At 37.6% G+C, this 20,766-nt stretch overlaps 1 pseudogene; it reads left to right on the top strand.

The window, feature by feature from the left end:
• Positions 1-2,368: 2,368 nt before the first annotated feature.
• On the top strand, positions 2,369-19,511 carry LOC121105893 (annotated as a pseudogene).
• Positions 19,512-20,766: the final 1,255 nt, after the last annotated feature.

The following is a 20,766-nucleotide window of genomic DNA, read 5'->3' as shown; positions in this document are numbered from 1 at the left end:
GTGGTGTAGGTTTGTCGTGGTTGAGCTTGGGAGGGGTCCTCTCTGCCTCTTGGACATGAATGTTTGTTTCCCTTGCTAGATTAGGGAAGTTTTCAGCTACAATTTGTTCAAATATCTCTTCTAGACCTCTGTTTTTCTCCACCCCCTCGGGGATGCCGATGATTCTAACATTGGATCGTTTCGTTGAGTCAGTAATCTCCTGTAGCCAACATTCGTGGGCATGGATTTTTTTAAGACCATCTTCTATTTTCATTTTTTCCTCTATTAACCCATCCTCCAATTCACTAACCCATTCCTCTGCTTCGGTGACCCTGGCCGTCAGAGCCTCTAGTTTTGCCTGCATTTGGCTCATAGAATTTTTAATTTCTGTCAGATTCGCTCTCATTTCTGTCCTTAGGGATTCTATATTCTCAGTAACCTTTTCGTTAATAGTTTTTTCAATTCTACTCATCATTTTGACCATCGTTACTCTGAATTCCATTTCTGATAATTTGGTTACATCCATATCCATTATTTCTGTGGCAGAGGCCACAGACTCACTGTCTTTTCTTTGCTGGGGGGGGCTTCTCCTTCTTGTCATTCTGATGAAGAGAGGTTACGGGGTTTCCAGAGCCCAAATTATTGACTGGGTCCCAGGCCGTGCCCCTTGTTTTATAGGGATCTTAGGGATGTGGGCTTCTTCTTTAAAGATTTTATTTATTTATTTATGTGGCAGCCAACCAGCGAGAGAGGGAACAGAAGCAGGGGAGTGGGAGAGGAAGAAGCAGGCTCCCAGCGGAGGAGCAGAGCAGCAGAGGCTGAATTGTCACAGAACAGAGGGATTGCGGACCATTCTCCACTGATTTTCTGGCCACTTTAACTCTGTTTCTGTTGGTGCTGCTCAACCCTGCAGCGTCCCGGGATGTGCGCCCCACACCCGGCATCCCAGCCCTCACTTCCAGGGCCGGCGCGTCTCTGTCCTTTGTGTTTCTAACACCGCCAGCCGCCCCCGTGCTCCGAAGCTCCGGCCCTCAGTCTGGTCGCCCGCATTCCTGGCTCACGGTCTCAGTCTGCTGTCTCACGGGTGCCCTTCCGCAAGCCCACCCACTCCCCCGTGCAGGTGGCTACAGCTTCCCGGCACCCGAACGCGGCGGCTCCCTCCGCCTTCCGTTTATCTTCCAATATCTGTGTGTGGCTTCACGGCTCCCCGCTTCGTACCTCAATACTCAGTGCTGGAGATGTTCATTTGTAGAGATCCAGATGTATCTTCCTGCGTCTCAGGCTGATTCCGTGGATGTTCAGGCTGGTCTGGTACCTATCCAGCTCGACTCGGGACCGGCTGAAAAAGGGGACCCTTGCTTCTCCGCCATCTTAACTCCCGTTCCACAATGTCTTGATTACTGTAGATATATAGTAAATCTTGAAATCCAACTTTGATCTTTTAAAAAATTGTTCTAAGTCTATGGAATTTCTGTATTATTTTGGGATTATCTTATTGATTTCTGCGAAAAAATGCCTACTGGGATTTTGACTGGGGTAGAATTATAGATCAATTTGTAGACAGTTGACTTTTTAAGAGCAAAGAGTCTCTCAATTCCTTAAATTGTATATGTCTGTTCATTTATTTGGGTATTCTTTAAATATTCTGAGTAGTGCTCATACCACATACTACACCACATATTTTGTTTAAATTATCCCTATGAATCTCATATTTAATGTAATTATAAGTGATATACTTTTAATTTCATTTTTGTCTATTGTTAACATAGAAGTGTAATTTATTTTTTTCATTGATCTTGTACCTGAGACTTTGCTAAATTAATGTATAAGTTTAAATAATTTTTTGTAGATTTGTTAGTCTTTTCTACATACAGAATGATGTTTTTTTTTTAATTTCAAAAAAAAAAGAAAAGAAATTACTATAAGGTTTTTAACTTAAGCATCTGGATAGATGATGCTTCATTTTAGCAACTTGAGGAATTTTGAGGTGAAGCTGATTGAGAGCAGTGGAAAACAACTATTTGTTTTGACTGTGTTAAAGTTGAATGCATATTTGTTATACAATTACAGATTCCAAATATATATGTGTATGTAAGTGTATGTGTGCATGTGTGTGGGTATTTGTTTCCAGTAAATACCAAAAATATGCTGAACTGGGTGTCCTCTAACACCCAACCTGAAAAGAATTTCTGCCAGTATTCTGATGAGGACAGAAAAGGTCATATTATAGCATTTGGCCTGTGAGTACAGTTTTCAAGTTTGAGCACTGTGACATCACTAAGCCTTAATTTAAGATGGTTACAGAGCTCTGTATGGGTTTCAGAGGCTTAGTTGTGTTTAATGACTGTAAGAATAGGCACTTTTTGGCATTTGTTTGGCCAGTGGAAGCATGAGAACATGTTCTTCTTTGCCTACCAGAGGGGAGACTGTGTTTGACTGGTCCGTTGTGCAGTCTCTTCAGGAGTATGATCAGAAACCACTGTGGCCAACGAAAATCTACCTGTTTCAAATAAATGAAAACTGCAGAGCATATTCAGCCAGTAAAGTGGTGACTTCCAGGTATTTTATACCAAAAAATAACTTCATACAAGAAATTGGAAGCTGAAAAAGTTGGAACTATAGGCAGAAAGAGGGTCAGGGAAGCCACTATAGTATTCTTTAAAACAGGAAGTGCAGAAATAATCAGAAGTTGCTACCAATGATACCAGGTGCCTACAGTACCAAGTAAGTGACATATAACAGGACTTTCTGAACCTGGTGGCAAGAGTTCTCCTTGGTTACCCACAAAAGCCTGTGTCCTGCTCACTTCTGTGGCATAAGCAATACTGACTTCTGCTTCCCTTCTCCTTTCCAAATATCAGTGTGTCTGTTTTGGCAAAATCTAAGCTGGAACTCTAATTTGGGGAATGATGGGTATGGAGAAAAGCACAAAAAAATTGGGGTAAACATAATATACAGTATGTAACGTGCTCACTGGTATGACCAAGACCATATTCTGGAAGAGTGAAAACCCTTTCTTCCTTCACAGACATTGTATTTTAGTGGGAGATTATCTATAGACAATAAACTTACTAACAAATTCATATGAAATATTATGCCAGGCAAAGGTAAGTGCTATAAACAACATAGTGCAAGATAAAGAATGAAAGATCGATGGACTGGGGGTGAATATGTGCTTTATTAGTTAAGGTATCAGAGAAGATACCTTTGATTTGGTGGCTGCTTATAAACTGATGTATTCCCCCAAAATTCATTGGAAGCTAACCCCCAATGTGGTGATACCAGGAAGTGGGCCTTTGGGAAGTGGTAGGTCTTTCAGATAAAGCCCTCATAAATAGGATTAGAGCCCCTATGGAAGAAACCCCTTAGAGTTCCCTTTTACACGAGGACAGACTACATTAGTGAACCAGGAAGCAGGTTCTCAGCAGATAGCACGTCTGGAGGTGCCTTGATTTGGGGCTTTTAGTCTTTAGAACAGAGAAAATAAATTTCTATTACTTGCAAGACACTCAGTCCATAGACCGAGTATTTTGTTATAGCAGCCCAAATGGACTAAAACAGTGACTTTTTTTTTTATAATGATTTTTTATTATATTATGTTAGTCACCATACAGTACATCCCCGGTTTCCGATGTAAGGCTCGATGATTCATTAGTTGTGTATAACACCCAGTGCACCATGCAATACGTGCCCTCCTTACTACCCATCACCAGTCTATCCCATTCCCCCACCCCCCTCCCCTCTGAGGCCCTCAGTTTGTTTCTCATAGTCCATAGTCTCTCATGTTTCATTCCCCCTTCTGATTACCCCCCCTTTCTTTATCCGTTTCTTCCCCTACTGATCATCCTAGTTCTTATGTTCCATAGATGAGAGAAATCATATGATAGTTGTCTTTCTGTGCTTGACTTATTTCACTTAGCATTATCTCCTCCAGTGCCGTCCATGTTGTAGCAAATGTTGAGAACTCATTCTTTCTGATAGCTGAGTAATATTCCATTGTATATATGGACCACAACTTCTTAATCCAGTCATCTGTTGAAGGGCATCTCAGCTCCTTCCACGATTTAGCTATTGTGGACATTGCTGCTATGAACATTGGTGATGTTTTAAATGTGTTGCAAATATTTTCTCCCAATCTGCTGTTTTTCTTTGAACTTTGTTTATCATGAGCTTTTATGTAAATATTATCATTTGATAATGTCTAACAAACGAGTTTTTGTAGATATATTTTAAAGAATTTATATGCCTTGGGGCACCTGGGTGGCTTAATCTGTTAAGCGTCCTGCTCTTGGTTTTGGCTCAGGTGATAGTCTTAGGGTCTTGGGATGGAGCCCCGTGTCTCCCCAGCGGGGAGTCTGCTAGAGATTATCTCCCTCTCCCCTTTCCTCTGCTCCACCCCCTGCTCTCTCTCTCTCAAATAAATAAAATCTTTAAAAAAAAAAAGAATTTAGGTGCTTCAACATCATAAATTTATTCTACTCTATATTTTTTTTATTTTTTGTGGATGGTAAAATTTAGAAATTAACTTTTTTTCCAAGTTATTTTTTAATTAGTCCACACTTCCCCACATATTTTAAATGCCACCTAAATCATACTATATTCCCATATGCACATGCATCTTTAATACATTCATTGTCAAGCTTGGAATGAGGAGTGAGAAGGTATTGAAGATGAAGAGTAAGTAGCCTGACTTTTCCAGGACCATGTTATTATTTGAGGCCACATAGTGTTGTCAAAACTCTTCATAAAGTAAGGTCTTTCTTAAGGTATACCCATGAGGCTTGTAAGCACGTTGAAAAAAACTTATGTTTTATATTCATTGAATATGAGGCAATTTGACCATTAGAGCAAAGTATTTATCTACACTTTACCTAGTAATTATAAAATAAGATATTCCCAATTTCTTTCTTAGTATGTTTATTTTACATTTTATTAGCATGTGAGAATTATTTTGATTATTTAGTGTAAATCATTGCTAGTAATTACTCTCCAGAGTTGAATATTATTACAACGCCTTTCTTTTAAACTTAAGTTTTAGAAAAAATGGCATTTCTGGAACCACCATTCTCCTTTAAAAAAAAAAAAACTTCCTTTGTTGACAATGTAAATTTTATAATTAATCATGTCTTTTTCCTTTTGCCCACTAAAAGGTACTGAACCAAATGTGTAGCCCAATTTTAAAAACTTTATTTGACTCATATCTATGTGTTTGCTTAATTCACACTTATTCCTCATGAAAATATCTTTTGCTATGATTTTTTTTACCATATTGAGTGTATTCTAAGAAAGCTGCCTCAAATTTTCTGTGACATGAATCTGAGTACAGTTATGTTTATGACATATCTAGACAGCTTAAAACACAACAACACAACAATATAAATAACTGTGAAAATAGCAGTGAAGTGTATTAATGGTAAGAGAAATAAAATGAAGTCAGGGATGAAGCACATGTCATAATGTCCTACACACTTGTTAGAATTGAGCCACAAATTTCCTCTGAACTTCTAGCAATCACAGTCAAGGGAGAAGGATCTTCAGCTACATGATTCACAATGCCCAAAGTTAAGACAAAGTTAGGGAAGTCTTTTCCCATTTCTAAGACCTCACTGAATCTCATTCCATGAATCCTCATAAGAACTATACATTGTGATGTATAGAACACTATCATCAACAATGTCGGTACAATAAGTAACTCCAATTTCGCTTCTCTGGCAAGTACCGACAGAGCAGAGATTTTATGTTACTAGTTCAGAGAATCCCATACAGTTTAACAGTAAGGTAACAGTGGGCAGGGTTAATTCTCTATTGTGAAAGCTGGGAGCCAAATGAAGACTCATGCCTGAATGGCAGGCTGCTCTACCTACATATAATTAGAGATCGATGACATAAACATCTAAATAAATAGATAAATAAATAAATCTTAATTCCAGTGTTAGGAATAAGTGTAACAGTCTCTTTGAAAACACTATGCTTTAGTGAGCTTTTATATGTGCATTTTCTTGCACAATGGGGACATAGCCAATGTATTATTACTCCATACACAGTACAGCAAGATGTTTTATAGTATGGTTGAGCCATGATTTGAACTGAACAAGGCACTTAAGTTTTTCTAAATGAATAATGGAATTGATAGCGCTTAACCTGCAGGGATATTGTAAAAATAAGTGTAATGAGTGCTTGAGAGGCACTGCATATGTACTTTCTGTAAACATTCTCTGCAGTGCATGTATCCCATGTAAAGCAATAATATTGACAAATTATTGTAAGGTTGCTAGAATTCTGTTTAATTACTCAGCTTCTATATTACAATGCATATTTATTATGGTTTTAAAATTGCATCTTGGGCTTTAATGCCTTTTAACCAAGGCATTGTAAGACATAATAAAACTCCAGCAGCTATAGAAATCACATATCATATAATACCATTTTAAAAAGCAAATATGTCTTACTGCTGCCTTGCCTAAGTAGACAGTCATATAAATGTATATTTTACACATATTTAAAACTTAAGTATATAAAATTTTTACTCCAACTTAAAGCTATCTTTAGAGTTAGCCTGGAAGTGAATTGGTGTGGAAGAATATTGTTCTGTATTCAGGAGGCACATGCATATAAGATCTTTGAATTGTGCTGCTATCACCAGTAACCCAGCATTCATGTATTTTGAGATATTTTTGTAAAATCTGTTTTGTTTTGATATACCCACTTCTTTCTCATGGCTAAAGAGTGTACAGGCAAGCTCCTTAAGCTAGATTTTATGTGACCACTGAAATAGGAAATCAAATGGCTTCAATTAAGATTATGTATTAGTTTGATTAGCACTATGATCTAATCAACTTATATAATCAGGCAGAACAACAAAATATAACTTAAGTAAAACTCCACCAGAAAAAAATCCTACTGTATCTCTGGATTTCATTTTGGGGAAAGTGTGTAATTTCCCATTATTTGCATTGTAAGAATCTGTATTCCTTAATACTCTTTTTAAAAAAATATGTATTTATTTTGAGAGAGAGAAAGTGTGTGCATGCAGGGGAAGGGGTGGGGGAAGGGGGAGAGAGAGAATCTCCAGAAGACTCCCCACTGAGCATGGAACCTGATTCTGGGCTCCATCTCATGACCCTGAGACCATGACCTGAGCCAAAATCAAGAGTTGGACTGGACGCTTAACCAACTGAGCCACCCAGGTCCCCCTCCTTAATACTTTTAATATCCAAAGTTTAATAACCATTGTGTCTATTTGTTGTAAAATTAATGATAAAAATATATTTTTAAAATATTTCAAAAGAAATTCAATGCCATTTTTCTGATAAAGGAAGTTTTTACTATATTTCTATCTATCTTACATTACTTATATTATTACTTATATGTGCAATGGCATTTCTAGTGTTATTTCAAATGTGAGTTTTTTTATGTGTTCTTGAGAATAATTTTCAATATAGTTGAAGAATTCTTATATTTTTATATAATGCAATTTATTAGGGAAGTAAATTCATTAAAATTTTTCAGTTTGAAAGAAAAATAGGGCTCAGCTTTATATCAGAAGAATACATCTTTGGAAATTTTTCTTTTACATTTTAATAAACTGAATTTGTAAATGACTTACATTTATCTCTTTTGTAATTAACATATTTAATCTGGTTTTTGTCTTCGATAGATGTGAGGAACTCAACTAGTAAAATCAGTAATTCCGACTCAAAAATTGATACAGAAATCTGTTTAAAGCTTAGAAAATTTTTAATAACTTCAGTGAGGTTTTGACACTTAACTTTTGTTCCCAAGAAAGATAAATATCAACTGTAATTGTGTGAAGGATTATCAACATTCTATTGCCAAAGTCTGTAATGGTCACAGAGGGTTTGTGAATATGGCATTGAGAAAAAGATCTGCTGCAGAAAGTCTTTAATTATTCAATAAGAGAGAGAGCCTCAGGAAGAAAGATTATGCCTCAACTTGAGTTCATTGAAATAAGTACTATTCCCATATATATATATAGATAGATTTTTTTTTTCTTTTGAGAGAAAGAGTGTGAGAACTAGGGGAGGGGCAGAGAGAGAGGGAAAGAGAATCTTAAGCAGGCTTCATACTCAGTGCAGAGCCCAATGTGGTAATCCATCTCACAATCTTGAGATCATGACCTGAGCCAAAATGCCAAAAGGCAGATGCTTAACTGACTGAGCCACCCAGATACTCCCAGTCTGTACTTTTTTTTAAAGTAATACTTAGTTTATCTTTAAAATTACATGATCTCAGCTAAAACCCACTCTGTAATGTACTGCTAGACTCAATTTTCTAATATGTCACTCTCAGTTGGCCAGGCCTTTGGAAAAGAACCTATAATATCTCCCAACTAATCATTTTAGCAAAATAAAACTGATATTTACATCTTCTATTTTTATTAGGTGAGATTCCTCACTGTCCCACTAACAAACTTATATTTTATTTAAGTAATATATTCTGAATGAATAGTGTGTTCCAGAAAGATACAAAGGGTTGGGTCTTATAGGATTATATTAACCATGTTAAAGACTACTTACACTAAGTGTATATCCTAACTGCACTTAGAGTCTATGGATCTTTTTTTGAGCGAAGTAATAAAAGTTGCATTTTAGAATGGTCTTTCTGATTGAATGGGGAAAATTATTTGGTTAAGTTGCTGTTTATTACACCATTCATTATTCATCTCATCTAACTTATGTCTAGTTTTCTGTTAAATCTATTCACTGTATTCCCAATTTAATATAAAATAGCTTTAGAATATCTGTACAATTCTTGTTTTGCAGATTCCCATTCTCTATCCAGTATCTTCATCTTTTCATTTATTTGAGCCATCTTTTCATGTATTTTATTTACCATATTCATTATACTTATTTTAAAATCTTTCTTTTTAAAGATTTAATTTATTTATTTTGAGAGACAGAGAGTGAGAGAGAGAGCACGATGAGGGAGAGGGGCAGAGGGAGAGAAAGAAGCAGATGCCCCAGTGAGCAGAGAGCCCGATTCGGGGCTCAATCCCAGGACACTGGGATCATGACCTGAGCCAAAGGCAGCTGCTTAGCCAACTGAGCCACCGAGGTGTCCCATACTTATTTTAAAATCTTTGTATGCATACTCCTAGGTGTGGATTATTTATGTGTCCCCTTTATCAGTCATATTTTCTTGCCTCTTTGCATATTTAGTTTTTATTTTGTTTTGTTGTTTTAGTTGTTTTTGGATGCTAGACATTTATAAATAAAGAACCATAAGAATCCGTAAGATATTACCTTCTTTCAGAGTAGGTGGTTTCTTTAATTATGCAAATTAAGCTGGATCAGATGTGGGTTGCAATTTAGTTAAGTCACAGTTTATCTGTGATTTCACCCCTTTTCTCTGAAAATAGTTTTCCTATGATTTTGATTGTCTGGTTAGATATCTGATGTTGCTGCATTAAAGACATCGGATTACACAGTCCTTTGGGTGATTCAGCTTTTCCCTTTGGTTTTCCAGCCTACCTGTCTTAGCTTCCTACACTGTGTAGCTTCAAAATATGGCTTATACCTTAACTGGATAACTGGTCATGTTCTCCGACTCCAGTCCCTTCTCCAATAGATCTCTGCTTTTTAAACACCATGAAACTCTAGAAGATTTCACTTTACCTTTAGAAGATTTTGGTATAAATCAGTGCCCTTCTACATAATCTTAGAACCTCGCAAATAAATATTAATTCTCAGTTTCCTGTCCCTTTCACTTCACTTGTTCTCTTTCACAAAAAGTTTTAGGAATTTCTCTACCCCAGAATAGGCTCTCAAGTCCAAGCCAGACTATCAGTCCATACCAAGGATTAACACATGTCCTCAGGAAGGAAAGAGATGGATGGCAGTAATCAACATTATCATTTTACTTCAGAAAGTCCTTTCTGCTTTTGAAATTTCATTTATTCTATTCCTCATTTTTTCCATAGCCCTTGAGTGCTTTCTAAAATGTGGGATGGTTTAAACTTATTTGGCTTTTTCTAGTTGTTTTAGCTAGATCATTGGCCTGCGGCAATCCATTTTTCCTCAAAGTAGAATACCCAGGAATCTTGAGTTTAATGGCCAAATAGAGGACAGAAACAAAGACAAAGGAAAGGACAGGCCTAAACACACACATTCACAGATCCTGCATACTTTCACTGTAAAGATACATTAAAATATCAAAGGGAGATGCCCATGTTTTCCCCATCTTCGTGTGCTTTAGGGGGTGACAAAACTTTTGCCTAAATCTGTAAGTTAACACTGATTGTTCCTGGATTAATAGTGTGTCTAGTAAAAGAAAACAACACAAACTTAAGTTATCCTCCTTATTTGAAGGATAGGATGCTAGAAGTCATGGCATGTGGAATGTCATGATTACCAAAATCATCACCAGTGGTGGTATAAGATGAAGTATAGATGGAGAACAAGATATTAGGTGATCAAGGAGCTTTCATACTTAGTTGCTTTGGTGAAAATGGTGATTACAAAGATGGCGGCATGTTGTAACTACTGATAACACTGGAAAATTTACATGGGGAAAAGAAAAAGCAAAGTCTTATAAATTCCCAGCTAATATCTTAGGTAGGAAAAGATAGTCTTCATTTCATATTTGAAGGTGTTTTTATCTCCTTTAACTTTAGGTCAGGTAAAACTGAGGATTGAAACAACAAGACAGAATCCTATAGAGCTATAAAAATACTGAATTGCTATGGAGTCATGTACAGAATATATTTTTAATGGAATAAGGAAGCCATGATATAAAAGAATATATAGAGTATGCCATCATTTGCTTAAGTAAAAATAAATAATATATATGTTTTTTTCTTATTTTTGTAGAAATAAATAATGGACCAAAAACCAGTCAAATTGATTATATATGGTAGATGGAAGTGATATGGAACTGGTGGGACAGGAAACGAAGCCTTTTTGCCCACACCTTTTGTTTTCTCTATGTAAAAAATAAACAATTCAGTAAAGATTCAAGTTTCTAGATGTCATTGTCCCAGTGCAGTATAGCTGGGAAGAGAAAGAAGGATAGCATGGGGAAAAATTGCTTAATGGGCAGCGAGCAGAAGATAATCCCATCATGGAGATAAGGAGATCAACAAAAAGTGAGACATGGCAGACTTCTGTGGTGGAAATCAAGGGAGGAAGGCTGCTCTCCATTCAGTGCCACAGGGAGGGAAAATAACACTAGGAAGATCCATTAGATTTGGCAATTAGGAAATAATTAGCTAAAAGATAGAAAGGAATTGGGAGGTGGGCAAATGGAGAAGGGAAAGCTATAACTCAAATAAGGAGCTCAAGATGTTCCTCAAAGGCAAGAGTCCCTTCACCATTTGCCCAAGGCTCTCTCCAAAATTAATATATTTGATGAACTGGTTTAATTCAATTCTTCAGTGTTAAAACAAGTATAGGAGGGAGAAGTAAAGTAAAATAAAACAAAACCAGCAAAACAAAAATGAAAAATAGCACTAGAAATTCTCAGGTGATAGTTTAAATTAGTCCCTTAACAACGGGATTTCTTTCAGTTTTTCTTTGTTTCTCTGTGTTCAAATCTGAATCTTTTGCAGAGACGCATGTACGAGGCTAGAACAATTCTCCAAAGGCCCTGCACTGGAAATCCTTTCAGGATGTTATAGTCATTTTTCCATACACAGAATGCCTTGCCTCTGAGCCCATTGTTTGAAATGTCTATTGCTCTTCAGGTCACAGAGGAGCAAATCTTTCAAAATGGCCATGCTGGCTTAACCCATGGAGAGCAAAGTCAACATACAAGAAGTTCAATTACTGTGAATTTAAAACAACAACAAAAAAATGCCTTTCTGAAGTTATAGTTATGTTCAACTAGAATGTGTCCACATTTAAAAAATGGCATTTTTTCTGTTTTAAATTTGCCATCACTGCTCTCTTGCTACTCTCCCAGGAGCTAAGCCAGTGCTACCGAATACATTGCTCTACAGTGCTATGACCAGAGTAGTCAAGGTGACTTCACATGGGCTTTCCATAAGTAGAGCCACACCTGTACAAAGAAAAAACTCTTCATATATGATCCCCAAAATAAAGGCTGTTGATGAGGATATAAAGAAAGTAGATGAAAGATTGATACATACATGCATACATACACGTATAGATGGACAGACAGGAGGGAGAGGGAATTAATGCTATTTGAAGCCCTCATAGGAGCAGAAACTATAAGGTTTTTTTCCCCCCATAAAATAGAAGAGGCAAAATCTAACCCTAAAACAAGAAGTCATATGCCTATTGGAGCTTAAGCATGGTCCCTATACTTGTGACATTTCAAGAAACAGTAAAATCTCTAGTTCCTATTGCTATCATGCCAAATAAGTTTATAGTTCTGTACCTAATCTTTAGCATTGCCAAAGATCCTAAGAGTAGCTCAGTGATGTTCACAGAAAGAAGCATAAGTACAAAAGAGAAAACATTTGGTCTTGCCTGAATGTCAGTTATTCTGTGCTAGTTTTTTATAGTTAGAATGCCCATATAAGTTATCTCCCAAATTGAGCCACATTTGAGAAAGAATGAGCTGGAGGGAACAAATGCTAAAATAGGCAGGATTCTGGAAAGACAAAGATAAACCAGAACTGTCCTAGGTAAACCAGAATATATAGTTATCTAATCTGTAGTCTGTGATCTGTGCACACAAACTTAATTGGGGAAAGTCTTAAAAAAATTAATTTTCTAACTGTGTTTTACCATATTTGGTGGTTTGGGGATTGGGTAGAAATCCGCCTGTACCTGTGGTCCATATTTCAGTGTCATTTAAGATTTTTAGTATCTTGTGGAGCTTATTTATTCATTCTTGAGGCAGTTCAAATTACAGCATTTTATTTGAAAACAATACTTTTCAAAATCTTCTGATTTCTATTTCTTCTTTGAGCCTCCAGTATTTTTTGTGAGCAGACATCTTAAATTCTAACTCATGGTAGCTATAGTCCCTGCCTCTTTCAGAGGAGAAATGGCTTAGAAGTCTCTGTGTGTGATAGGGATATTTTTGTCCCTAAATTTATTCCAAAGGAAGTATCTCCATTAGTAGATTAGTGAAATTAAACTTCTTAAAATGTGCCTTAAGCCTATATCCCTGGAGTCCAAGGAAGGACGTCATTATGGCATAAATCTTTCAAGAGAATATCTTTATCTGGAAACTTGAATATGACAGGATATAAGTAGTATATCTTTCTGATAGATTTTTATGTTTGTTTTTCTTTTGTTTTCTGTCCTGATTCTTCTTTTCTCTTCTTCTCCTGCCATCTCCTTGTTTATAATCCTTTAAAGTTGTCTTTCCTATTCTGGTAATATCTGTTTTTCTTCCTACTTAATATTGTATCACCTTAAAGTCCTCTCAGTAGTGCTTTAAATGTATCATATTGATTTTCTCTATTTTTCTCTCGAAATTGCCAGATTTCTTTGTTTGGTTTGTCTATTCAGATCCACAAGAAATATTAATTGAGTGTGTGTGTGTGTTATTGATTCTCTTTCTCCAAAATTAAGAGGTATATCTCACTAGTTTCCTATATTCCAGCTCCTTGAAGAGCAATATCAGAATGAGCTCTAAGATACTGTCTTCTTCCCTCTTTCAATTATAATCTGGCCTCTGCCATTGTAAAAGTCAGCACCACCATAGAAAATAGATATCAGGCTCAAATTAGGATACTGCAATGATAATTAACAAGGGACTATCTACAACACTTTGGGCACAAAGTGTACCACAAGGGACAGTGCAATACCCCAGGACTAGTAATGGTGGACAGTTACCACATTTAAACTTAAATGAATGAGGAGACAGAGTGATTAATAGAAATTAGAAAAATAAAGTGGTGCTGCTAATACCCCAAAGCCCAAATGGATGAAGGCAGGGAGCAGTTACTTAAACCCAGCAGAATCATATAGAGAGGACCAACTTGAAAGAGGGCCAAGCTGTGACCTTCAGTGAAAGGATAGAACCAAACTAACGAGAGCAAAAGAGAAGAAATCAGGATGGGATACATCCCAGTATTGCTCAGTGATCATTCCCCTTCCCTCTGCTCTCTTTGCAGAACTCATTGTTGACTGAATCAGAACTGAACCCACATGACATGGGAGCCCTTTCACATGGCCCATACACGTCATTTTCCTAAGACAGAGAGCAAAAGGGAAAAAGGTGGGAAAGTAGTTCTGAGGGACAAGTGGAAGATAATTACAACCGTCTATGCGCCTTGCCCTTCAGTAGCTACTCTCTCCTTTGTGTAGTGAAACATTTGTGTCTTAATCACAGACGATTCACAAATTACCATCAGAATATGACATCATCTCGGGTTGATAGCAAATGTATTATACTAAAAAAACCTGAAATACAGAGCATTGGTCACAGCAGTTATTCTCACTTTCTTTTATGAAAAAGCATGTCCTCTGGTCAAAGACACTATTATAAGAGATGCCATGGCTATGTATAAAGCATTCATAAGTGAAAAAAAAATAGTAGTACTGACAAGAACCACTACAGCAGGCAAATCCATATCCAGAATGTGTATGTTTTCTGATAACAGTAAAGTGCCATGTCTTTGTGAGAGGAGGGGTCAAACCTAACAACCTTACCATTGTCAAGGAGGTTTTTTTCCCCCAGAGAATGGTGATGTATCGGGTCGGCATTTGCCTCTGCTACTGACAGGTTGAATACTGAAGCAAACTCTTCTTTCACATTACATAACCAACCATATTTACCACCAAAATTGTGCGAACTGGGAAATTTTCCCTTCAGTGTTTAAATATAAGATCCCTGCTAAGTGGGGTGGTAGTGTGAAAGCCATCGACCTCAGCCTGAGACAGAATATCAGGAAGGTTTACCCACAAACCATGCCAGGGTTTTTTCCTTCTGGTTTTTCTTCTGTGTTAACTGGCCATAAGACCAGTCAAGTAGTAACTCTGGGAGTCTGTGTTCCAGTTCTTCTTTGGAGTTTTCTAGATGCTCCTACAGTATAATTCTTTGCCTTAGATCTTCCAGTATTTTTGGATCCAAGGGGGGTATCTTGACTACAATCTGGACCTGCTGCAGAAATTTGGGCTCCAGGTCTCAATCATAATTGTCCTCCATAGGGGTTATCTAAAAAATAGGCAGAGAAGAGTAATCAAATGCAGAATTTTCTGCTTCTGAAACTCAAGAGGTCTCACGGAGCACTCCTTCTTTTGATGGGTAGTGTGAAGTGAAGCAAGAGGTGCTTATTTTAATAGGCAACATCTCTAAATGCTCTATACCATGGATCCCTAGAAACTCCACCAATAAGACACGTCTTAAATTTGGGGAGGTTTAATTACCACACTCTTGGAAACATATCTAACAGCGAGCAATGTAGGATTCTTGCTACATACTTGTTACTGGACCCAACTAACATGAAATAATGTAATGGATCAACAAGACGCTATGAGGGATATCAAGAGGACCAGAAGTCCTCTACATAATATTATAGCAGAAAGAAAGACCAACACAATAAAGGTGTATTATTGTCATTGCTACATTAATGGAAACCGCTTCTGATTTTCCTCTTACAGGAATATAACCAACAGCATTTGGCAAGTCTGTCACTACATACCAGGTGCCAGGGTTATGAGTATTTTCCCCAATAAAATATTGGGGAAATAATATATTGTATCCAGTATGGCAGCTGCAGTTGGCATTATCATTTCATTAAGTTTATGAAAACCTACTCTCAACTTCCCAAGCACATTGCACTTTGCACAGGCCAAGCAGGTGATATAAATGGGGATGTGACAGGATTCACCATCCCTGCATCCTTCAGATATTTTATGGCAGTTCTCTACTCTACATTTGCCCTAATGAAGCTATATTGTTTTGATTTACTATTTCGATAGGGGTTGGTGGTACTTCCAAGGGCTTTTACTTGTCCCTGCCTGCCATAATGACTCTTACTTCACAAGCCAGGTAAACAATATAAGGAACCTGTCAGTTAAAATATATTTCCCCTATTCATTCTGAAATAACCACAGGATGGGCTCAAAATGACTATCTCCTCTTGAAGCTGGGCTCTTTTTCATTCCTGGTTATGATAGGAACTGTGTTGACCACAGCCATAGGTGACCTCCAGTGCCAATGTATAATTTCCTCACCTTGAATGGTGGTGGAATCTGTAACTTGCCTCTAAGCAATTGAATATGGCAAAGATGATGAGATACCACTGTCATGCTTTATGGCAAAGGAGAAGGGATTTTACAGGTCCAGTTAAGGTCCCTAATCATTGATTGACTTCAAGTTACCCTGTCTTAAATGAATGAGCCCTTTATAAGCACCCACAGGGCTTCCTTAAAGCTAGGACTCAAAGAAGAAGAGGTATTTGTTCTCTCTCTCTCTCTCTCTCTCTCTTTCTCCCTGTCTCTTCCCCTCTCTCCCTCTCCCTTCCTCCCTTCCTCCATTTTTTGCCATGGATTCCACAGCCATTATGAAATTAATTCTACCAGCAACCTGAGGAGCTTGGAAGCAGATCCTTCCCCAGTTCAGCATCCATATGAGAATGCGGTTGAGCCAGCACCATGATTACAGTCTTGTGAAACACTGAGCAGAAAACCAAGAATACAGCTAATCCATATGCAGACTTTTAAACTTTAGAAACTGTGATATAATAAACAGATAAAATGCTTTATTGTTTTCAGCTTCTGTTAGTGGTAATTTGTTTCCCAGTATAGAAGACTAATACAGGAACTCGGGGCACCTGGGTGTTAGTCGGTTAAGCGTCTGCCTTCAGTTTGGGTCATGGTTGCGCGGTCCTGGGATTGAGCTCCACATCAGGCTCCCTGCTCAGTGGAGAGCCGGCTTCTCCCTTTCCTCCCCACCTGTGCTCTCTGTCACTCTCTCTGTCTCTCTCTCTCAAATAAATAATTAAAAGAAAGAAAGAAAGAAAGAAAGAAAGAAAGAAAGAAAGAAAGAGAAAGAAAGAAAAGAAAGAAAGAAAAGAAAACTAATACAGGAACTCTTACTGTGGTTGAGCAGCATTTTTCAACTTCAGCACTCTGAGATTTTTGGCCAGATAATTCATTCTTGTCAGGGATTGTCCTGTACATGGTACAATGTTTAGAAGCATCTGAGGCCTCTATTCATTAGATGCCCGTAGCACCTTCCTTCCCAGTTGTGACAAAGAAAAATGTCTCTAGACATTGCCAGATGTCCAACCAGGGGACAAAAATCACCCAGGTTCAGAAACACTGGTGTAGAGGCAACAAGAAGTGGTAGGAATTGGTTCACAGGAGAATCAAGATGTTCATGTGAGGTTGTACAAAATCATCAAAAGTGCAATTATTGAAAATATTTTTTAGGCAGGGGCACCTTGGTGGCTCAGTTGGTTAAGCATCTGACTCTTGGTTTTAGTTCAGGTCACGATCTCAGGATTGTGGGATCAAACCCTGGGTCAGGCTCCATGCTGGGCATGGAGTCTGCTTTAGATTCTCTCTCCCTCTCCCCCCTGTGCACCTCCCCCCACTCATATGCACGTGCGCTCTCTCTCTCTCTTTCTCAAAAAAAAAAAAATATATATATACATATGTATGTGTATGTACATACACATATACATATACATACATACATACACATGTACATATACATATATATATACATATATATGTATGTGTATATATTTTTTTTTTTTAAGAGAAGGGGTTGCTTCCATCAGCAAATAAGTGTCAGGGAAATGTAAAATTTCAAAGTTTTCCATCTCATTTCTCATTCATATCTTTCCACAAGACTCTATGCCTTAGGAATCTACAGCTTCCCCAGCAATATTCTTACTTCAGGTTTAGGAAACTTGGTCCTCCTATCCTATCAGATTTTATAGAGCATTTGGGAAAATTAAAAACAAGGACACCACAACTGCTGTCTTTCCTGAATATTTTAAATACGAATTTTATATCAAATTTCACTGAGCTTTGAAAATATCATGCTAATCAATTTAGAAGCCAGTGTGTGAGTTTTACTTCCAAACTTTATCAAAGCATCACAAACGCTTCACATTTTAAGTAGTTTGACAAGCAGGACTGTCTGGGAATGACCCCGGGAGAGTACTCTGTTACCTGAGCAATGAGGCACCTGTAACCTGGGACCCACTTCTCAATAGAAGCAGATGCACCCAAACTCTGCTTCTTTAAGGTCTGGTGCCTTCCTTCCCCTGGCTGGAGGCACTGTTCCTGAACCCAACTTCCCATGAGTCCCATAGTAGTCCAGATAATGGGTAGGTGTCTTTCCCGGGCCACAACTCTAAACAGCTGGAATTACAATTGAGACTGCTTGGAGCCCCAGTAATCTCATCATTCCCCTGCTGGAAAAGTTATCTTCTAAGAAGGTAAAGGTCATAGGATACTCCTTCTACTATTAAAAGTGAAATATACCACTACCATATCCAAATAGTTCCTTGATCTTGTATGCTTTTACATGGGATTAATGAGAACACTGGGGGAAATGTACCTTCTCTTATTTAGTAACTGCCTTTTACATTTCCTCTGGTAAAATCCATTCTTTAGTTCATACTGTGTGTTGTGAATTTGTCTAATTAGTGATAGGTGGTGACCACAAAAAGATCCACTTTACATAACACTTAGATCAATATCCAAAATAATTTCCAATACTTTCTAAACAGATAAAACAAATAGGTCCTTCTTTATTCAGATTGGAAAATATGACTTCAGTTCAACAGGTTTTCTCTCTATATTTTCTCAGTAATCAAACATTCAAGCAGCTCTTCCCTAAGTGGCCTGAGGTGATCTCTGAAAATGGTTCACCATCTACTTGATCCAGGAAACCCTACGAAATCTTACAAATCAAGAGGTTCAAATCTTTGGGGCACCTGGGTGGCTCAGTCGTTAAGCATCTGCCTTCGGCTCAAGGCGTGATCCCGGCATTATGGGATCGAACCCTGCATCAGGCTCCTCCACCGTGAGCCTGCTTCTTCCTCTCCCACTCCCCCTGCTTGTGTTCCCTTTCTCTCTGGCTGTCTCTCTCTCTCTATCAAATAAATAAATAAAATCTTAAAAAAAAAAAAAAAGAGGTTCAAATCTTTGGGTTCACCTTAAGAACACGCCTGAAACTGCCCAGGCCATAAAGGGTATGTGCCTATCTAAAAAGCCACTAGTATCTGAAGAATTTTACTTTACAGAAGCGGTGTGTGCCATTCTGTCCTACAATGGTGGAATTGGTAGGTGTGCCCAGGCCAGAGAGTGGGGCTGCACACAGGCTTGATGGCCCAAAAAGAGTGCTAAATTTTTACTGCACATGCTTAGAAATGCAGAGAGTAATGCTGAAATCAAAGCTTTAGATGTAAATTCTCTGGTCATTGAGCACATCCAGGTAAACAGAGCCCCCACCATGCAGCATGGAACTTAGAGTAGACTCATAGATTAACCCATACATGAGCTCTCCTTGCCACATTGAGATGATCTGTACTGAAAAAGAGAAGATTGTTCCTAAGCCAGAAGAGGAAGTTGCACAGAAGAGAAATATCCCAGAAGAAACTGGAGAAACAAAAACTTATGGCCAGAGAGTAAATTCTGCATACAATAAATGCAAATAAAAGTAAAAACAAGGAAAAAAATGTCCAAGCAAACCCTTGTGATTTTTTTACTCAGTTGAAAACTGAGCAGTGAGAATATATATGGTATGATATGTACAAATAAAAGAGCATAGTGTACGATACCACTGTGCACTACATATATGATGTATATGTATTACATTATATAATACATAGCACTCTGAAGATATTTTATGTAGCTACCTTAACGGACTAAGCTATGGAAACGTCCTTAATTTTGCTGGCATATTATTTACAAATCAGAAATATAATTGCCTTTCTCCAGTTTCTAACCTTAGCAACTTAAACATAAATTGTTCTTTATTCAGTGATGGAAAACGAACTCTAATAAATGAATTGTACAGGCATTACAGATTGGAAAAAGCAAGTATCGTTTTTGCAGTGTCAACTCTATTCTGTGTCTTTGTATAAATAGCCAGAGGCAGGCTTGAATACTTTACTTTCATTTGAAATCAACTGATGATTTGATTTCATGTTATTCATTCCCTTGTACCACCACCAGCAGCACTTCTACCACTACACATTTTATTTGTTTGTTTCTTTGTTTATATTTTAATTTAAACTCTGTATCTTCAACCTAATGGAAGAAAGGTTCTCAGAAACCATGGCAGTGTTTCACAAATTTATGTATGATTATGTCCATTTCAAGCATGAGATACAGGGAAGAAATAAAAAGAGGTAGATCAAGCTACCCTATAAAACAATTCCATAATTCCCAATTTAGCCTTGAAGCATAAGTTCTTGAAAATTCCAATATTAAACTCACACTCTGTTATTTCTGTCTTCATCTATACCAAGTATTTTCCCCATATACTCAGACAGGACCCTTGTTTTATTGCTGGTATACAGCTGTTGTTTCATATGGTACATGTACCAAAGGAATGAATGAATATCAATAACAATATGTTTATATTTGCAAAATTATTTTAGGTATCTGCTACTTTTTTTGTCTTCTCCACCTCTTTTCTTTGGGGACTGCCCTTCCTGAACCAGCACTCAAATACTTGACCAACACCAGTCAATTAGAGTACGCTGTTCTCCTGGACCAAAGTTCTGGTGCAGGAGTATGCATGCAGCTCTAGCAGGCTGAAATTAGGGAACCTTTAAGGAGATTGATATGAGAGATGAAGAGGTAAACCGTCTCTTTCCTTTTCAGACGGTGAGCTGTATGGATCATGTAAGCCTGAGTGGCTGAAGAATTATTTCCCATC

The sequence above is a fragment of the Ursus maritimus genome, unplaced genomic scaffold, assembly GCF_017311325.1.
Source record: "Ursus maritimus isolate PB19 unplaced genomic scaffold, ASM1731132v1 scaffold_3, whole genome shotgun sequence".
Lineage (NCBI taxonomy): Eukaryota > Metazoa > Chordata > Mammalia > Carnivora > Ursidae > Ursus > Ursus maritimus.
The sequence above is the reverse complement of the archived record's forward strand: the minus strand, read 5'-3'. Positions and strand labels throughout refer to the sequence as shown.